Here is a 7500-nt window from a genome sequence, read left to right as displayed (position 1 = left end):
ATATCCATTTTTTGGAAAAGACAGAGATGAAGATTGAGCCAATGTTTTAAAAAATACCCATACCATAAGCAGATTCCACTTCTATTTATTATAGATTCTATATTTTGCACCTTCAAAAGAGATCTCGAAGGGAACGGGGTATATTGAATTACCAGAAATCGATTCATGTGTACTTCTTGCTGCTTCAGGGAAAGAAAGATAGAGGAACTAATTCAAGACAGTCATTTTGGACGGGAAGAGTATGACATATTCCAGGGGCAGATGCCACTTCCACTTGAATTAAGGAATGAGCGTGGTGCGGGGTATATTACATACAATAATAAGAATTCTTGTTTCGCTACAGCCGTACCTCCGTACTCTGATTTGACAGCTCGAAAGGGAATAGATGTTCCATCAAATGGATGAGTGTACCGTAGTGGAGATATTGATTTGGTAAACGGAGGACCCCAAAGACCGGCATCTATTTTATAAAAGAAGAACTGGATTGACCAGACAGCGTGACCGTTGACCAGCCAACCGGCAAATACATTTCATTTATACATAAGGAAGGATCCAGCTGGTGTGCCACACCTCCAACTCCAACTACTACAGGAAAGACCCCCCTCTCATGAATCAATTTGATGGATCTTCCTCTTTTGGAAGTTGGAAGTCCCGCCAACCGGTGGCTCTGGTTTACCATTATGATTATTTACCGTCCTCCTCTACCTCTATAATTGGATTAGTGGTACTACTTTACCCTAAAATGAGTATGTTGTTGTTAATATTCCTTAATTCTTATTATGTTGGTACTTTTTCCAATGCTATTGAGAATTCTGCTTATTCATATGCATGTGTTATCCCTAAATCCCCATCAAAGTCCAAATCCTCAAAAACTACCCATTCTGAACGTTGAACGTTTTCCTTATGTCGCAGCAACCAGCTAGCTAGAACTAGAAGAAGAAGGCGAGCTAGCAGATGAACTAAGCAGCATACTTTATATGTTGAATAGAAGGAATGAAACCGACGTACCGTAGGCGGGTTTCTTAATGAAAGAACGAAACCACCGCCCGCAGCTGCTCCTCCAACGCCAACGGCTACTGATTGTGTCAGCCATTCCTTTCTTCTTGCTATTGATATAGTGGAATTCATTCCCTTATATTGACAAATCCGTTTTTTTCAGTTAAAGTCTATCTCTAAACGGGGATTGATGAAGAACAGCTCCAAGAGACTTTAAGCCATAACTCACCCTAGGCCCAGCCCCTTAAACAATATATGAATAGTTACAGCCCCTTACTCTATGAATGTAATGTTCACCTTAAGTTCAGGTTAGGTTACCGATTTCCCGCGTTCTGTTCTTCTTCACTTTCAAATAACCTATTTTGATGGCACGATTGGAATTACCCGAAACACCCGGTAAGGTGAGGAGCACATATACATATTCTCGCAGATATCGCCCCGAAAAAAGGACCAGGATTGATGAGGATTGACCAAGACCGAAGCTCCCTAGCTCAAACTAAGATCTTGGCTTCCCTTCCTTCGCTCATTGGGTATGCTCTGCCTTTCCTTTATTAGGAAAATAACGAACTCATTCTGATTTGAGCATTAAGTCAATACAAAGTGCTGTTGGTCTTATCGCTTCAACAACCTAAGCCAAGTAGGTCCTATCAAGCAGGGAGCTACTACTAACATCTTTTAACAACTATCTGCCTAACCAACGTGACTTCCTTAAGCCAGTCCCTTCCCAGTGCTCTGGACGAAGGCTTTTTAACCTTTAGACTTGAAAGCACTCCCACTAACCCTTCGCGCTCCTCATTCCTTCATACCCGGCAAAGTCCGCCTTAGAAGATCCGATCCCGACGCCCTCTTCTTCTCGGAAACGAGGAGCCCTAGAGCCTTCTGAACGAAAACCTCCTTTTTCAACAAATACGCTCTTCCATTTAGGCTAGGCCCTCTTTCTTTTATACGCTTTCCTTTCAACTTTAATACCGAAGACCTCAACGAAAGAACTAGGGCTCTTAAATCAACTACACTCAGGGGCGAGACAGGAAAGAGAGCACCGGATGATTGAACACTATAAATATCTCTAGAAAGAGTACCAGTGCTTACTCTTGCACCGCTTACGGCTTCTTCTTTAACAACTTATTCTGTCTCTTAATCCGATTGTGGTCATACTTCTTCGACTAGGGAATCTTCTTCTTTTTATTTAAAATAAATAGGAATGAAACTACTGCTATGGAATCTTCTGTAACAGACTATTCTCTAGGAGCGGATTCGTGTACTGATGAGTAAGAAAGTAGCTTCAAGCTAGGACACATCGAAGAGCATGTGTTAAGCATAGGGCTTAGTTGCATTTGAATGAGTAAGCGATGCCATTGAATCAGCTCTTAGAGGAGGAATTACCTTTGTTATCGGAATCTGAAGCTGCTATCGAATAGGCGTAGAGGCGCTGTTCACACGTCTTGTTGAAGATGGTGCGGTTTTTGCTTCTTTCTATTCTTTCTTATCCCCAGGTAGGAAAGTAGGGATTTTACCTTTTCGAGGGATGTAAGTACGATCCCAGCACCACATCCCCGCTCGCTCGCAGCGCCGTCGAATGCGAATGAGAGAGACCAGTGGGGAGCAACTTCAAGGGACTGGATGTGCATAATACCCTCATCAGGAAATTAGGTCGGGAGAGGCTGACCTTCTGCGATCGGCAATGCCGCCAAATGGTCGGCTAGCACTTGCCCTTTTATGGCTTTACGCCGAACATATTTGATCTCGAATTCCGATAGCAGGAGTGGCCATCTGACCATTCTACCCGGTTTTTCAAAAATTTCAACGGGTCTAGCCCAGCGACTATCAGTGCCGGACCTGCCAGCAGGTAGTGCCGGAATTTCTGAGCTGCCCACACGGCGGCTAGGCAGGTTTTCTCGATCAACGTGTACCGAATAGTACAAGGGGGGAACCGAAAGGGTAGCTACCAGGTACGAGACAGAGCCAATACAGAGTATGACTATCAGAAAAGAAAGAATAGAGCAGTGTATGGGGAGAGAGCATGCCCATTATCCTAAAGCGAAAACAGTAGGCGGACAAAGCGAGAAGAGAAAAAGAAAGGAGATGCCTTTATTTTATTCTCTTAGGGAATTTATTGAAGGGGGCGGTCTTTCTTATGAAATAGGGCCACCAAGCCCACTTCGGTTAGCTACTTAGGATTCAACACACAGAGGGGATTTCGAACATTGTCATTGTTCGACGAAAAATCTCGATAAACATAGAACAGAACTAAGGTGCGCAGCCTCAGAACAAAAACGAATTTGCAACGCACAAAAGAAAGATAAAGATTTGAGATTCTTACGCTACACTCCTTCAAGCCAATGTTAAAGAATTAATATGGTAAAGAAAGAGACAACAGCGGATAACGCGCATCAAGCAGAAGACGCGCATCTCTGTTGACTTCATAACTACGCTACCTTGAAAGCTTTCTTGAACGTAGCAGTCGAATTCGAATGTTCTCAAAAGTCTGTCACGTATGGAATTGGATGAACTCTAGCTCTCGGCATCAAGACCGACAAAGAGCCTTTTGCACCTAGCAAGGAAAGAAAGACAGATTGCGCCTACTGACCACCTAGTTCTCTAACGGCACCTGCCCGAAAGTACTTACTTTGCCTGCACTACCGGCAACCCAAAAGCGGAATGCTACAATACAAGGAGAAAGACGAAAAGCTTTAACAAGGGTTGAATTGAAATCCCAGGGGCACCCCCTTCCGGCGCATCCAACCCAGTAGTGGGTGCAAGTAACATGGGAGGTAGCAGTAGGGGTTCTGGTTGGACTTCTTTCGGTATAGGCGTATTAGCGGAGCCCCGTCCTGATGAGGAAGACGGGGATCAATGACATTACAATATGTGCCTGGGTCCAGAGTGACTCCGACTACTTGTAGTTTACGCATTCACAGATTCAAGAAAGCAATTAAATGAATCCGATGGATGGATGTTTGGCTCAAGTGCTTAAGGAAGAAAAGAAGAACTAGATGGCTCGGGCTTGAAATGGGATCTCATACTCCAGAGAGACGAACTAAACTCAGACGGGACAGAGAGTCAAGAAGGCTCACTTGCTATGGGGCTTCCTCTAGCGAGGGGGAAGGCTTCCTAGTGACTACTAATACAAGGATTTCACTTCGGATAGATAGCACTCAAGCTTGTAGTCCCTCCCTTCTTCACCTGCATTGCTTGAATCATTCCCAGCGGACGGATTGAAGGTGGCAGGGGAACGGAAACCAAGAAAGAAGAATTGCCAATTCGGGATTACTCTTCTGTGAAGCTAGCCGCACCTTCTATTGATGGACGGGCCCCTTTCGCTCAGGGACATGAGAACAAAGAGAAGAAAGATTGACTCAAGCACTCCCGCTGGTAGTCCTTTTTGAGAACCCGAAAGAGGATCCCTATCCAAATTTGACTTGAAAAATCCCCCAGTTCAGCTCTTTTCTTCATAGCTCATCGACAACGAGGCAATCGAGATCTTAAAGCTTCCGGGATCTCTTTGACAAAAGGTGCATAGGAAAGAAGGGGAATCTTGTTCGTCGGGTTTGGGCTTTGTACTGTCGCATGATGGCTCGGGTATCGTTAAAGAGAGAGAAAGAATTCAATATTCTCACTCAAATTCATCACAAGGATCGAAATGGAGACTCTCGCCGCTACCAAGAAGAAATGGAAAGTAGGGGGCTCTGGTCATTCCTGCAGTTAGGGGGGTTCGGGCGTAGGATATGATGACTTAGGTCCAAAGAAAAGGATTAGATGGTCGAAAGGTATGAGATTCTTGGGCTCTATCTGAATTGGATTCCCGCTAGGAAAGCATCCATGAGTTCCCATTGCTCCCTCCTCCTGTACTGGTGAACTGGCGAAGGAAGAATCACGACCACAAGGTATATTGATCCCGAATCATCCATTCCAGTTTGAAACTTGGCTCCTCTCGCTTTAAAAAGGAACTAAATAACCTAAAGTATGCTTCCATATGCGTCTGGTTTTGTTAAAAAACTTCAACTAACTTACCTGGCTAAAAAAGGCCGGAAGTCAGAGTGCTGGTGAGCAATCCGAGCGTTGCAGTCTTTCTGGGAAGCATAGTTTTGGCTGCTTTACTGGCCGGAATGGTTGCTTCCAGGATATAATAGTGATTGGGCGTCTAGTTAGAACCTACATATCCCATCTTTCTGTAACGAAAAGCGTTCTCATAAAAGAATAAGAAGTGTAAGTAGATGCCACTTTCGCTTCGAGAGCTTAATCAAACATCTTCCGCTATCTTTTCCTTATTCTCTAACCAATTATCCGATTTCATGGTTTTGGATTCTCGTACAAAAAAAACCCCGTGTAACTACGCCACAACTGACTTCATCGCCAATATCTTTACGAACCTTGGAGCGGAGCGGGAACGATCCTGGCCTGGAGTTTAGGAGAGAGAGACTTGGAAGAGCTTTCTCTCAACCGGCCTCCGGATATTCTTGGTGTTGAATGGGCCCCTTGAGTTTGTAAAGCTGAATCCTCATCCCGATCCCGCTTAAAAGAGAATCAAACAGCTTGCTCAACACACATGTTTCGAAGAACGTCTTTTTCGGGAGGTGAAAGACACAAACAAAGCAAGTGATTAATCATGTCCTATTCCCCGCTAAATGCTCGTGTACTCAAGGGCTTTCAAAAGCAGTTCTCGAGGTGAAGGAAGCGCGAGCAAGTCTTACTGGCTTTAAGAGAGGGTGCCCCTATAGGCCAGTTCCTTAGCCCGGTCAAAAAGAATGCTTTGGTGACTTGAAAATGAACCACATGCGCAGATGCCGCTGCATAGGAATCAGCCTCAAGCAGGCACAGATGGTATAAGAGCAAAATCTGCAAGCAAAGGGGCATGGCATATAGAGCAAGCAGAAAAGCCTAAAGAGCAGGCAGCAAAGCAAAGAGAGCAAGTTCCAAGGCTAGAAAAAGCACCAGCCATTAGTCCTTTGACAAGTGTCACCATCCTAAGCAAAGAAAAGGCAAGTCATTAAAGTGGTCATGTGAGTGTGATGTGCCACTTAAACTTTTGTGTACAACCCCCACATGTGACTTTCGACTAAACTAAACTTAAAGAAAAACTATTTCAGTCAGCTTAGCACCAATCAAGAATCCCCGATCAGATAGAATTGAAAGTATGGTGGAAGAAGGTGAAAAAATGCAAGAGGATTTCTATCATCAGGATTAAGATTGCAATTTATGATTCATTAGAATCAATCTCACTTCATGCCACTGGAAGCAAAGATTTGAATCCTAGGTTTGACTGTCTTCTGATGAGAGTCTTACGATTTAATGCGAGTGTGAAGATTGGAATGTGGAGCCTAATGAGATTAGCTTGAGGCTAGAGCCTAGAAGGAAATGTTAGTGAACTTGGTCTAACTATCTTCTTTACTTTATAGGAGTGGAAGCGAAAAGATTTGGGGTTGAAGTCAGATGCATCCTAATGAGAATTTCCATTTGCATTACCAGAAGCAAGATGGGCATAAAGTTAAAAGTACCTGAGATTCCTCTTTTCCATAGCACCCCCTTTCTATAGGAACGTAATCGTAGGGAGATTTCGCCCCGTCTACGTGTCATAGTTCTTTCTTCTTTTTTTATACCCGTAGTAATTCAATATATGGTAAAAGAGTTTCGCAATAGGAAATCCCTGAATCGCCTTTCCCCTAACCCGGAATGAAGATTTATAGCTTTGTGAACGGCCAGAGAGAGCTTTTACGCATGAAGTTAGCTTTCTTACAGCAGCAGATAGGCTCACAGCGGATACGACAAGACCGGTTATTCACTCAGAAACAACAGCGCATTTAATAGCAGCATTCGATGCATCAAGGAATTCCTCTCCCCAAGAGAGAGCAGACGATTTGCTTTAAAAAGAAGGGGCTGCCTTGGATGAAACTCTATCAAATGGGGTTTGGGGCTGAGACTACTGGAACTCGTCTTTTTCTGCTTTAAGAGAGGCCCTTATAGAGCTGACAAGGAAGTTCACTCCGGAAGCAAAAAGAGTCGTTACGCTGCATCTAATAAAATTAGTAAGGCGACGGAACTTCTTAACCACGGTCTTAGAGAACAGAGCCAAGCAAGGACTGAAATGAAGATGGCTGGGATTGATGCCCACAATCGGATGCTAGAGAATAAGCCAATAACAATCGAAAGGGCAGGGACTTCTTATTCTTAGGCGCCTGTTTGATATGTGATATAAGGGCTTGTTTGCAAGCTAAGGGCGATACAGATATTTCACTACAGATTTGACTGATTCTTACTTCTTTGCACTAGTCTCATAGCCATAGCATCAGGTAATCGACCATTTTGAAAAAAGAGCAAGCCCCCCCCTCAGCAAACAGGGCGTTAGTAATTAACCTAACGCCTTATCTATCTCTACTACAAAAAACTTCTGTCACCCGATGGAATCTCGACTTGGGTGAAGTGCGGGAACGTGCCTCAATAGCCCCGCGGCAATTTTTCTCGACTGCTCAAGATGATGGTGACGTCCAGGGCCACTAGTTAGCCTGA

General features: G+C 44.1%; 1 pseudogene; it reads right to left on the bottom strand.

Annotated features, from left to right (window-relative positions):
* LOC127905535 (photosystem I P700 chlorophyll a apoprotein A1-like) overlaps positions 1-4951 on the bottom strand; it is a 9161-nt pseudogene extending 4210 nt beyond the window's left edge.
* Positions 4952-7500: the final 2549 nt, after the last annotated feature.

The sequence above is a fragment of the Populus trichocarpa genome, chromosome 7 (genome assembly GCF_000002775.5).
Source record: "Populus trichocarpa isolate Nisqually-1 chromosome 7, P.trichocarpa_v4.1, whole genome shotgun sequence".
In the NCBI taxonomy this organism is placed as follows: domain Eukaryota; kingdom Viridiplantae; phylum Streptophyta; class Magnoliopsida; order Malpighiales; family Salicaceae; genus Populus; species Populus trichocarpa.
Note: the sequence above shows the minus strand (reverse complement) of the source record. Positions and strands in the feature narration are given on the sequence as shown.